Raw genomic sequence first — 11338 nt, forward strand, 5'->3', positions numbered from 1 at the left:
CTCGAAGAACAGGGAAGCTCATTTAGGGAACAAACTAATCCAAAGTTAATGGAAGAACAGACCTCCAACAAAGTGTCAGTTGGCCCAAACTCAGAGCACACAGCTATGTCCTAAGAGCTTTAACTCAAATCCTAATCAGAGAGATGTAAAGGGTGATGTTTTACAATAATTTGGCAGTGGGTTTTATCAACAAGCAAGTGGGTACCAGATCCTCAGCCATCATACGATCATCTAATCTTCTCTGTTCCTGGACAAAGAAGGAGAGAGAAGAATGTAATGTATATGTGCTGTTGATGACCTATGTATATGTGAGGGCTGATAACATTTCCTGTAAATATTGCCCAACGCTTCCCATAAAGGACCCTGCTTTTCAGTTTCTTAGAACTTTGTCAAAGTTCAAACACTTGAGCTGAGATTTTCCATGCCAGATACTGCATCAGGATGATTTTTTTGTCTTTGTTTTTTTTCTCCAAAAATGTCAGCCAAAATGGGTCAGCCGTTTCTGAGAACGAGGCTAGGGAAAATATCATAATTTACTCATATTAGAAATATTCTAGTGTCTTTTTCTTTGAAGAACTCTAGTGTACCTGTTCTTTGGAGCAGGGACTTGAAATTTGGCAGGAGGATGGCCTTTGTGTTAGGAAGATGCTTCTTGGCATCCCTGTGAAAATCTGCCCAAATTTGGCTGGGTTATAAATCTTTGAAAAGTCAGTTGGTACGTGCTCAGTAAAAACATCTTAGATTTTTTAGCAGCTAAAATCTGTGAAGATCACAGAGCATGGTCAAGTCTCTCACAGCTCCTGTGTGTGACTGGACTGTGCATGTTCCATCCCCACTGAGCATACCCCATGCCCTCAGAGCCTCCTGTGTGTGATTAGACTGAGTGTGCTCAATCCCCTCAGCTCCTACCTGTGTTGACAGTGCATGCTCCATCTCAGAGATACTTCAGTGAAGCCAGACTTGCCCTGCAGTGGCTGTTCTGGGCTAGGGTAGGACCAGGCAACATGGAGGAGGAAGTTTGTCTGATTCAAATGTTGAGAGGACAAAAACTGAGACAAGGAATCTGAGACTGGAAGTTTGGAGGGGGGTGACTTGAGGCCAGGGAGAGGGAAAGCAGGAACTGGCTGGGCAAGGAGGCTAGACTGGGAACTAGTGAGGGAAATGTGTGTCTGTGGAGGCAGGTAGACTGGGAGCAAGTTGGGAATGCTAAGGTTGGGTGAGGAGCTGGGGAAGGGGAGGAAACTGAGACTGGCTGAGCAAAGAGACTGGGCTAAGGAGCCAAGGAAGGACAGTGGGGAAAACAGAGAATGGATGAGGAGCCCAGGGAGGGAGACTAGGTCTGGGAGCCAGTGGGAGGGAAAGGAAGAGACAGATTGGATGTGGAGGCCAGAGGGCAAGGCAAGGAGAGTGGGACAGGGATGAAAATCTTGAGAAGTGGAGAGTGGTAATAGGCAGGCCAGGAGAATGGGACTGGGACAAGGAACCAGGGATGAGGAAGAGGCAGCACAGGGACAAGGTTGGAGGGGGTCAGGCAAAAGGGTCAAGGTTAGGGGAAATGGGCAGAGGAGTCTCTGCTCACTACTGTATGATCCTATCCAGAGCCTGGAATGGAACTCAGGATTCCTCAATCTCACCATTCCTCTGCTGTTAACAGATATCTGGCAAAACGTTTCATCCCGCTCTAGTGCTGGTCCTCATAAAAGAGAACTTACAACTGGAATCAGTTCCTCCATTAGTGTAAGTGTCAGAGGTCAGTGTGTGCGTATCAATATGATTCCACGTGATGGAATTATTTTTCACTTTCTATTTTAATAAACTAGGAAATTATACACACATACATGCATTCCGTGTTAAAAGAATATAATTAAGGTTGCGGTCAAGCACTCAAAAGATGGGAAGTGCCAGAATTAAGGCTGCCCATGCAACCTTAATTCATCCCTATTCTGCATATACATTATAATGCAGTCTTTAATGATGTGATTGCATGCTTTTTTTCTCCACAGGACACCTGCCTTGCAGGAGAAATGAGGGTTGTGTAGTAGGGGAGCTATTTTCTATAAGAGCGAGAAGTTGTAAGGTATTCAGTGAATGAGACAGGCGCTGTGCCTAATAGAAAGTGCATGGAGGATTTGGGTCCTTATAAACATGGCATGATGTGGGACAGAAAAACACAAAGACATAAGACATGAGGAGATCACTATAGGAAGGTTTTGTGAAACAAGGTATCTTGGAGGGGAGAGACTGGGGTAGATGTACCTGCTTGTCGCTGGGAGGCCTTGCAGGTTATTCTAAGTGCCAATGGGTCACATGGAAGATGATGCAAAGCAGAGATTATAAGGAGATGTATATGTATAACATTAAAACTATAATTGTTCAGCACAGCTTAGCAGACAATTTAAACAATATTATGATTATTACTATTCAGACTGTGAAACAAAGGGTACTCCTACTGCATGTTGCCTTGTTTATTTCTATCAGAGTAGATCAGATGTTGAATAAATTAGTCAATGTAGCTTCTTTTCCTGTTTCTGTTGCAGTCTTTGGGCATGAATCTGATCTTTGATGTGGAGCTGAGAAGTATGCTTCTTATCTTGTAAAATCAAGCCCTTGTACTTTTTTTTCAGTTATAACTCTTGTTAATATCATTATAAAGAAATGTGAAAGGTAAACACCTGTCTTTAAAGCCCAAATCTTTCTACATGATCTGCTAGCATGAACCTTTACAACAACTATGTGGGATCCAAAGGGTCCATGCTAGTCAGATCCTGTTAAAGGATCAGGCCTAAATTTCTTGTATATACCTCAGTTTCTACTAAAGTTGATCAGAATATGGAATTTCCTTCTTGTGGGAAATTCAGATATTTCAAAACTTATCTGAGTTTTGAATCAGAATGAAAAGTTTAAATTTTTAGTGAGAAGGAAATTCTGCAATAGTTCATTCTGATACTTTAATAATGTTACAACATTATAATATATTTTATATATATGTAATATAAATAACTCATGAACATAATGAAATTAATATAAAAGTCAAAATGAATGTTTTGGAATTGTAGAAATGAAATGAGAGAGCTTAAATGAATTGTTTTGCCTTTTTCCTGTCAAAAACTTTTCTGAAATAGATAGATATTCTCCCATAAAACTTAGATTTTTCTGAAACTGCATTTTCCTAAGAGAAACTTGTTCTGTCAGATTTTGTTACCCAGATGTCATTTCTACATTAAAAAGGTGATTTTTTTTTTTGGGGTAGAGCAAAGCAAATGCATGGTGGACTATTGCCACCTTCTGATGTGCAGTTTAAGTGCACTGTATAAGATACATTTAAACTACCAGCGCTCAGAACACTCAACAGTGGGGGCCTGTAATCTATTGATTTCTGTTTAGACTCGTGATATTTTTGTACAAACTGCTTCTACTCTAACCAATTTGCTTTAATCCCCCACTGAAATACGTATGATTGGAGAAGAGAAAATTCACATAAACATTACACAGTTTACTGAACTTGATGCAAACAAGCAGATCCCTTTTGCTCCTAGTAGCCAAATTTAGTTTGACTGCTACTTTTTTCCATTATGATGATAGTGTTTCATAAAGTTACATAGTAGTACTGCCAAAAAAAAAAAAAAAAAAAGAAGAAGAAGACGGGCTGCAGTGCCTGTATTGACAGTGTGAAATACTGCTGTTTAAGCAATTTCACACTGCAGATGGTTACTGAAGTAGTAATTACTGTAAACAATCAACAGTGATGTTAGTAATCTCTGCCAGGTAGAGTTGGCAGAGAAAATTTTGAAATTTTCAAATGGAAAAAAGGAACAAAATTTTCTTTCAATTAGCTCTACTGCCCAAGGAATTAATTACTACTGCTGTTTTTTGTTTGTTTGTTTGTTTTTTACTTAAGGTTTGTCTTCACTACCATGCTAAATCAGCACCGCTGCCATCGATGCAGCAGTGCCGATTTAGCACATCTGGTGAAGGCATGTCACGTCGATGGGAGAGCTCTCTCCTGTCGACGTAATTACTCCACCTCAATGAGAAGCAGAAGCTATGTCAGCAGGAGAACGTCTCCCGCCAACATAGTGTAGTGTAGACACCACTTTAAGTCGATGTAAGTTGTATCACTCCGGGGGGGTGGTTTTTTCACACCCATAGCGACGCAACTTATGCCAGCTTAAGCAGTAGTGTAGACAAGGCCTTAGTCCTTCAGCTGGCAGGGCCATGAACTAGTAATGAAAGGCAGGTTGGTCTGGTGGATTAAGTGAAAAAAGAGTCGGTAACTTCTTAACTCTAATGCCAGGTCTGCTGCTGACTCTGTGTGCCTGCAGATAAGGTTATCGGTATTACTGTGTTGGTTTGATCATTTGTAAAATGGGAATTAAGCAATTTAGAAAAGAAAACAATATATAAAGTACCATGTCCAAACCAAAATCACTCCACCAGTTGTTTCTGCATTACAGAACAGTAGTCATGATAAAATCAATTAATTTGAAAAGAAAAATGATCCCGTTTTTCAAAACCTGTTATGCTGTCTGTCACCTGGAGTTGTAATAGCCAAATATTATCAAACTTGCTTGATTTTTCTTCATTGTCAGGGGGGAAAAGAGGGAATGTGACACAGACACATAGGTATTACCATACTGGATCAGATCAGTGCTTCATAATATCTAGTATTGTATCTCTGATAGTAGCCAGATGCTTCAGAGGAAAATGCAAGAAACCCTGTAGTGGACAATTGTGTCCTCATAGAAGAACATTTCTTCCTAATCAAAGTTAGTGGTTGACCTTTGAGCTGAAGTATTGGGCTTCATATCCTGTTTAAATGCCAGTTCTCTGATTGGGTTAGTAAACAGTGGTACAGCATTCTGGTACCTTTTTCATCCTGGCTTCTTGAGCTCCAGAACTTAAGCTCTTTTTTTCTTTTTCTTTTTTTTTTTTGGTAAGTCTCTAGCTAATTGCTGAGAGCCTCAAAAATGTGTCCTGATGTCAGTGATTTTAGTGATCTCTGCCTGCATTTGCAGAACCTGGAACAATACCTCTGAGAGGTGTACTGTTCATCTTCTTGGGTACTAACTCACTCCTCAATGATAATACATTAAATGTCCACACTGTTAATTCTATCATTGCTCACAAGCATGTAGGAAAGGGGGAGGATCAAATTATAGAGATTTGTACAATGTACTGTGATTAATGCCTCATTTCAGCATATTAATTGAGTGGGCTTAGGGGGTACCACTAGTGATCTTCCCCACAATAAACAAACAAACAAACAAACAAAAAAAGCCAATGCCAAGTTGCCTATCAGAGGATCTAAACCCTGCAAGGGAGAGCTAATATCAAGAAGTCCAAAGGAGCCATACAAGCCTCATTGAGACAAAGCCAAGCAGTAGCCCAGCAGAGTCTGTGTGTATTCAGCCCACACAAAGTGGGAGCTGAATCCAGACATCATATGTGATTACATTTGGAACATCTGCTCATAGTGCTGTGGGAAGCATCTCATATAAGCATAGTCTGGAAGAGTACAACTATGTTTGATTTTCCATTTTGACTCCTAAATGTAAAACTCTGGGTGTTCTCATTATCTATACAAATGTTTAATATCTTTTGAATTCTGCTAAGCTTTTGACTTCAGTCATGTCGTGACAATGAGTTCCATAGGCATTTTAATAAAAAGTATTTCCTTTTATTGCTTCTAAATTGCTTTTCAGTTCATTTGAATACTCCCTTGTCCTTGTATTATGAGAGAAGGTAAACAAAACTACCCAATTTATGTTCCCAGTACCATTATTTTGTATAAGTCTGTCAGGTCCCATTTAATTAGTCTCCTCAGTAATGTAACATTTCTGATCTTTCCACTCTCTCTCTCTCTCTCTCTCTCTCTCTGCTTCTAATAATTTGTGTTGCTTATCTTTGAACTCCTATTTCTGCTAGACCGTGACCAGAATTGAACAAGGGCAAGGGTATTCCAGGAGTTTAGTTGATGACATAATATTTTTCATATTATTTTCTATTCTATTCTTTCTACTTCTGAATATTTTGTTTACCTTTTGAATTAAGATGTTTACATTGAACTATCCATAATGGCCTCTAGGTTTCTTTTGAGTGATTAGTTAATTTAGTACTCCTGGATATGAGTAGTTCAAAGGATTTTTTACAACCTTGCATCTTTTTTTTTTTATTTTGTTTTACTTGTCAGTACTGAATTTCATCTGCCAGTGTGCAGCCCCGGAGGGTAGGCTTATCAGGTACTTCTGAAGGTCTACTCTGTTTAGTCTGTTCTTGATGAGCCAATATAACTGTGTCTATTTAATCAATTATCTAGAAAAAGAGTCAATGTGTTATATGGTATTTATTGACTTGAGTAAAGTATTCAACATCCATTCCCCATGGTATGGTATTCTTCCTGAGAAACTGAGTTTGGGCAGAATTGTTTGAAGATGGATAATACAGTTGTCTAAACAAATAAAAAGCAAATTAATTTAATGACACAGTATGCTATCATCTTGATATGGGGTATCAAATAATGCTGTGAATATCAAGCATTTTTTTAAAAAGCATAGAAAATGAACACAGATCAAACTAATTAGCATGGTAGGAAATACATGGGAAAGTCAGAGAACACTTTAGAGGACAATAAAAATTCAGCATGGACTTGATAAACTAGTGAAATGGCAGATGAGATCAATAAAATGAGATTCATGAAGGACAAATGCAACATTGTTCATATGAGGATGAATCAATTGCACAAATTTAGAATGGGAGCATACTGGCTAGTGTTGTTAGAGAGAGAGAACTAAAAAATCTAGGATTATGATGAGTTGTATTTCAGAATTTAACACTGATAAATTAGAGGATCCTCATAAGGGCAAAAACTAATCATGACCTTTGAGGAGAGATTAAAGAAAATTTAATTTGGATAGCCTGCAGAAAAGAGTGAAGATTTATGAAGGTCTTTGAGTATGTACAAGTAGTTCACAAAAGAAGTGTGCATGTGGAGAGGAGTCCTGGTGAGGATTATTTTCAGTAATCAGCAGATATGGAACAGAAAGGAAAATTTTATTTTGAATAGAAATAAATTTGTAGATAATGAAACAAGTTTTCAAGGGAGGCGTGGAATTCCTAACAAATAACTGTCGAGATAATGAGGAAAAAATGAAGACCCTCCAAAGGAGGAGGATCTAGATATGAAGTCTCTTCCATAGCTTATAACTATGTCTGTGTGCTTTCTAAATTCCAAAAATTCTGTCATTTAAAAAACCCAAGCCCCCATTTTAAATTCCCCATTCATTCTTTACAGAGCTCATTTTATTTATGCATATATGTTTCCCCCTATGCCAAACTTGCTTCTTCTCTAGCCACAAAGTAAACTTAAGCTTATGTGTTTTGTCTCATCAGGATTATAGATTTTTACACAGCCTCTTTATCATACTCTATCTCTCAGTGATAAAATGGCACTAGCAATTTAAACATATGGGAAAAATGCAAGAGAAGCTTATAAATCAGAATATCAATAGTGTTGAAAATATATTATAAAGGACAAATTATGATAGCCACATTTTAACCCTCATTTAAGAATGTGTCTCTGAGCATTTTGTCCCAATATGCAATATAGTAATTCCTTATAACTCCCTTATAACTCTGAGATGCATTGTATACTTACCCTTTTCTAATTATTTCAAATTGTTAATTGGTAGGTAAGATCACTGCTATTTTGATTGCATTTTAAAAGTAGCTTATAGTATTTAGTATGGGGATAATATGTTAATCAATACGTGTCATGTGGCTAAAACCCTGTACGTTGGTTTGAAAATGTACCCTTAAGAAGAGCATTGTTACTTTAGAGTGTGGACCATCTGAATTAAATGATGGACTGACCAGTTCACAAACATAAGGTTTGTTAGTGTTCATTCAAGGTAAAAAGTGCTGGCTCAAACTTTGTGTGAGGTTCAACTTAAAAGAATTCCCCACATATTTTTCATTCATCTGGAATAATTAATTAGTTAGCACCCTTCATTTTGGCACATTCTGATACACTAATTGATGCTATGTGCAGCTTTCCCCCCCAACGCCCACCAATTATCTCAGCTCTTTCTTTACACATCCACTGTTATACTATTCTGGATCACATGTATTTCACAGTTTGGAGTAATAGCCCCTGTGAAGGGACAATATGTGTATCCCATGGCACAGAGGGCATTATGGGAGCTCTTCTCCAAAAGGTGAATTTCACCTGCTTCCATGCACGATATTATATTTTGCCTTTGCCAAAAAAATCTAGAGCTTGAAATGCATGTGTGAGTGAGCATATATCTAGACACTTGTATGCCGAAATAGATGCTGTATTCATTTTACAAGACAAAAGTATAGTAAAGAAGAGAGTGCCATTTTTTTCTGTGAATGATTTGAAAATGTAGGGTCCAATCATACATTTGTTGAGATTCCATAGCTCTCATTGTCATCACTAGGAGTTAAGTTGTTCAGCACCTCACAGGAGCAGTTTCTTAAATTTTTGTTCATGTTGTACTATGCACACATAAGGTAACAGTGTGAAACTTATGCAACTTTTTTGTTTAGTGTTCAAATATTCATACATCAATTTTCAGTAGAAGCGATTGTTTCAGATGAATCTTTTCTTTTGCCAACCATGATTTCTTCGTTGTGTTTTTCTCAGTAGAGTCTGGGGGATGGGTGTGGGGACAACTGGGGAAATGAAAATTTTTTTTGTATTTTTCTTTTTTTTTTAAAGTCTATTACTATAATCTTTCCTTGTTTAAAAAAAAAAACCACAGACACAAAATTGTTAGGTCATGAATCTGAAATCCATAAATCAAGATGAAATGAAAAGCTCTATTTGTTTGATTCAGATGGTAGGTTTGAGTCTAGATAATACTGTGGTTGGCACTTGATAAATCTTGGAGAGCTAGATATATTGAAAATGGAAAAAGGTGTCTCCTCTAGATGGCGCTGTGTAACTTGTGTACTTGTATACTAAGAGGAATCCGTTGCTAAGCCTCTCATCCATTAAAAATTTAATCCTACACCTCTTGCACACATAACTGACTTTCTTAGCACTGAGCTGAAGTTTAGTCTTCTTTCATGTGTCCTACAATATAGCAGTATGCCTCGCACAGAGGGAAGTATAATATTTTTAGTTTTATTTCATTGTATTATTTGATCTGAGGCTTTTAAAAATTAAAAAACAAACAAACAAACAAAAAAAGCTGGAGGCAGGAATTATACCTAGGGTATTGTACACCAGCACAGGAATTAGATAAAACCATCCCCTCCCTATATCTATTTCCCTGCTAGCTGGCTAAAAAGAATTTGACTCCTCAGCTGTACTTCGGGGGCAAAATGCTGTACTTTATTGTTTGGTGAAAATACAACATATGGAGCCTCTTGTCTGTCACCCCAGAATCCAGGCCTGATACTTTCCTATCATCTTCTTAAGATCTCAGGTAGTCATGTACTTGCTGATGCTCTATCCCCCAGATGTGCCCAGGGCATGGCTCCTAGTCCAGCCATCATACATATGTGCAGGCAGCCACGATTGTGCAGGTTCTGCTCTGTTTCTGAGCTGCAATAAGTAACGTCTTGCCTCTAATCCTACTGACCCATCTGGCTTAGTACTAACCGTGTGAGCTGGGAATTCTCTGCTGCCCCCCTTTTTGCACCTCCCTTTAACTGGGTTAGGGTGAGATGTTGCCTTTAGTGTCTTGCTCGTTTCTACAGAGAAGAAGTGCCGAGTATAGGCAGGGATTCAATGAGAATAAAGGTTGATATTAAACATTTTCCTTCCAATTTTTAAGTGGGATAGTCAATGGAGATAATTAAACTTCAAGCCAGAAGAAATAATAATAGAATCATAGAATATCAGGGTTGGAAGGGACCTCAAGAGGTCATCTAGTCCAACCCCCTGCTCAAAGCAGGACCAATTCCCAACTAAATCATCCCAGCCAGGGCTTTGTCAAGCCAGGCCTTAAAAACCTCCAAGGAACCTCCACCACCTCCCTAGGTAACGCATTCCAGTGTTTCACCACCCTCCTAGTGAAATAGTTTTTCCTAATATCCAACCTGGACCTCCCCCACTGCAACTTGAGACCATTGCTCCTTGTTCTGTCATCTGCCACCACTGAAAACAGCCGAGCTCCATCCTCTTTGGAACCCCCCTTCAGGTAGTTGAAGGCTGCTATCAAATCCCCCCTCATTCTTCTCTTCTGGAGACTAAACAATCCCAGTTCCCTCAGCCTCTCCTCATAAGTCATGTGCTCCAGACCCCTAATCATTTTTGTTGCCCTCCGCTGGACTCTTTCCAATTTTTCCACATCCTTCTTGTAGTGTGGGGCCCAAAACTGGACACAGTATTCCAGATGAGGCCTCACCAATGTCGAATAAAGGGGAACGATCACATTCCTCGATCTGCTGGCAATGCCCCTACTTATACAGCCCAAAATGCCGTTAGCCTTCTTGGCAACAAGAGCACACTGTTGACTCATATCCAGCTTCTCGTCCACTGTGACCCGTAGGTCCTTTTCTGCAGAACTGCTACCTAGCCATTCAGTCCCTAGTCTGTAGCAGTGCATGGGATTCTTCCGTCGAAAGTGAAGGACTCTGCACTTGTCCTTGTTGAACCTCATCAGGTTTTTTTTGTCCCAATCCTCTAATTTGTCTAGGTCCCTCTGTATCCGATATCTACCCTCTAGTGTATCTACCACGACTCCTAGTTTAGTGTCATCTGCAAACTTGCTGAGAGTGCAGTCCACACCATCCTCCAGATCATTAATAAACGTATTAAACAAAACCGGCCCCAGGACTGAACCCTTGGGGCACTCCGCTTGAAACCGGCTGCCAACTAGACATGGAGCCATTGATCACTACCCGTTGAGCCCGACGACCTAGCCAGCTTTCTATCCACCTTACAGTCCATTCATCCAGCCCATACTTTTTTAACTTGGTGGCAAGAATACTGTGGGAGACCGTATCAAAAGCTTTGCTAAAGTCAAGGAATAACACATCCACTGCTTTCCCCTCATCCACAGAGCCAATTATCTCATCATAGAAGGCAATTAGGTTAGTCAGGCATGACTTCCCCGTGGTGAATCCATGCTGACTGTTCCTGATCACTTTCCTCTCCTCTAAATGTTTCATAATTGATTCCTTGAGGACCTGCTCCATGATTTTTCCAGGGACTGAGGTGAGGCTGACTGGCCTGTAGTTCCCCGGATCCTCCTCCTTCCCTTTTTTAAAGATGGGCACTACATTAGCCTTTTTCCAGTCATCTAGGACCTCCCCCGATCACCATGAGTTTTCAAAAATAATGGCTAATTGCTCTACAATCTCACCC

The 11338-nt window shown here is 39.4% G+C and overlaps 1 protein-coding gene across 1 annotated transcript in view; it reads left to right on the top strand.

Moving 5' to 3' along the window:
- MED12L (mediator complex subunit 12L) overlaps positions 1-11338 on the top strand; it is a 312365-nt gene that overhangs the window by 149730 nt on the left and 151297 nt on the right. The gene's annotated exons all lie outside the window — the stretch shown is intronic.

This window comes from Malaclemys terrapin, chromosome 9 (assembly GCF_027887155.1).
Source record: "Malaclemys terrapin pileata isolate rMalTer1 chromosome 9, rMalTer1.hap1, whole genome shotgun sequence".
NCBI lineage: Eukaryota > Metazoa > Chordata > Testudines > Emydidae > Malaclemys > Malaclemys terrapin.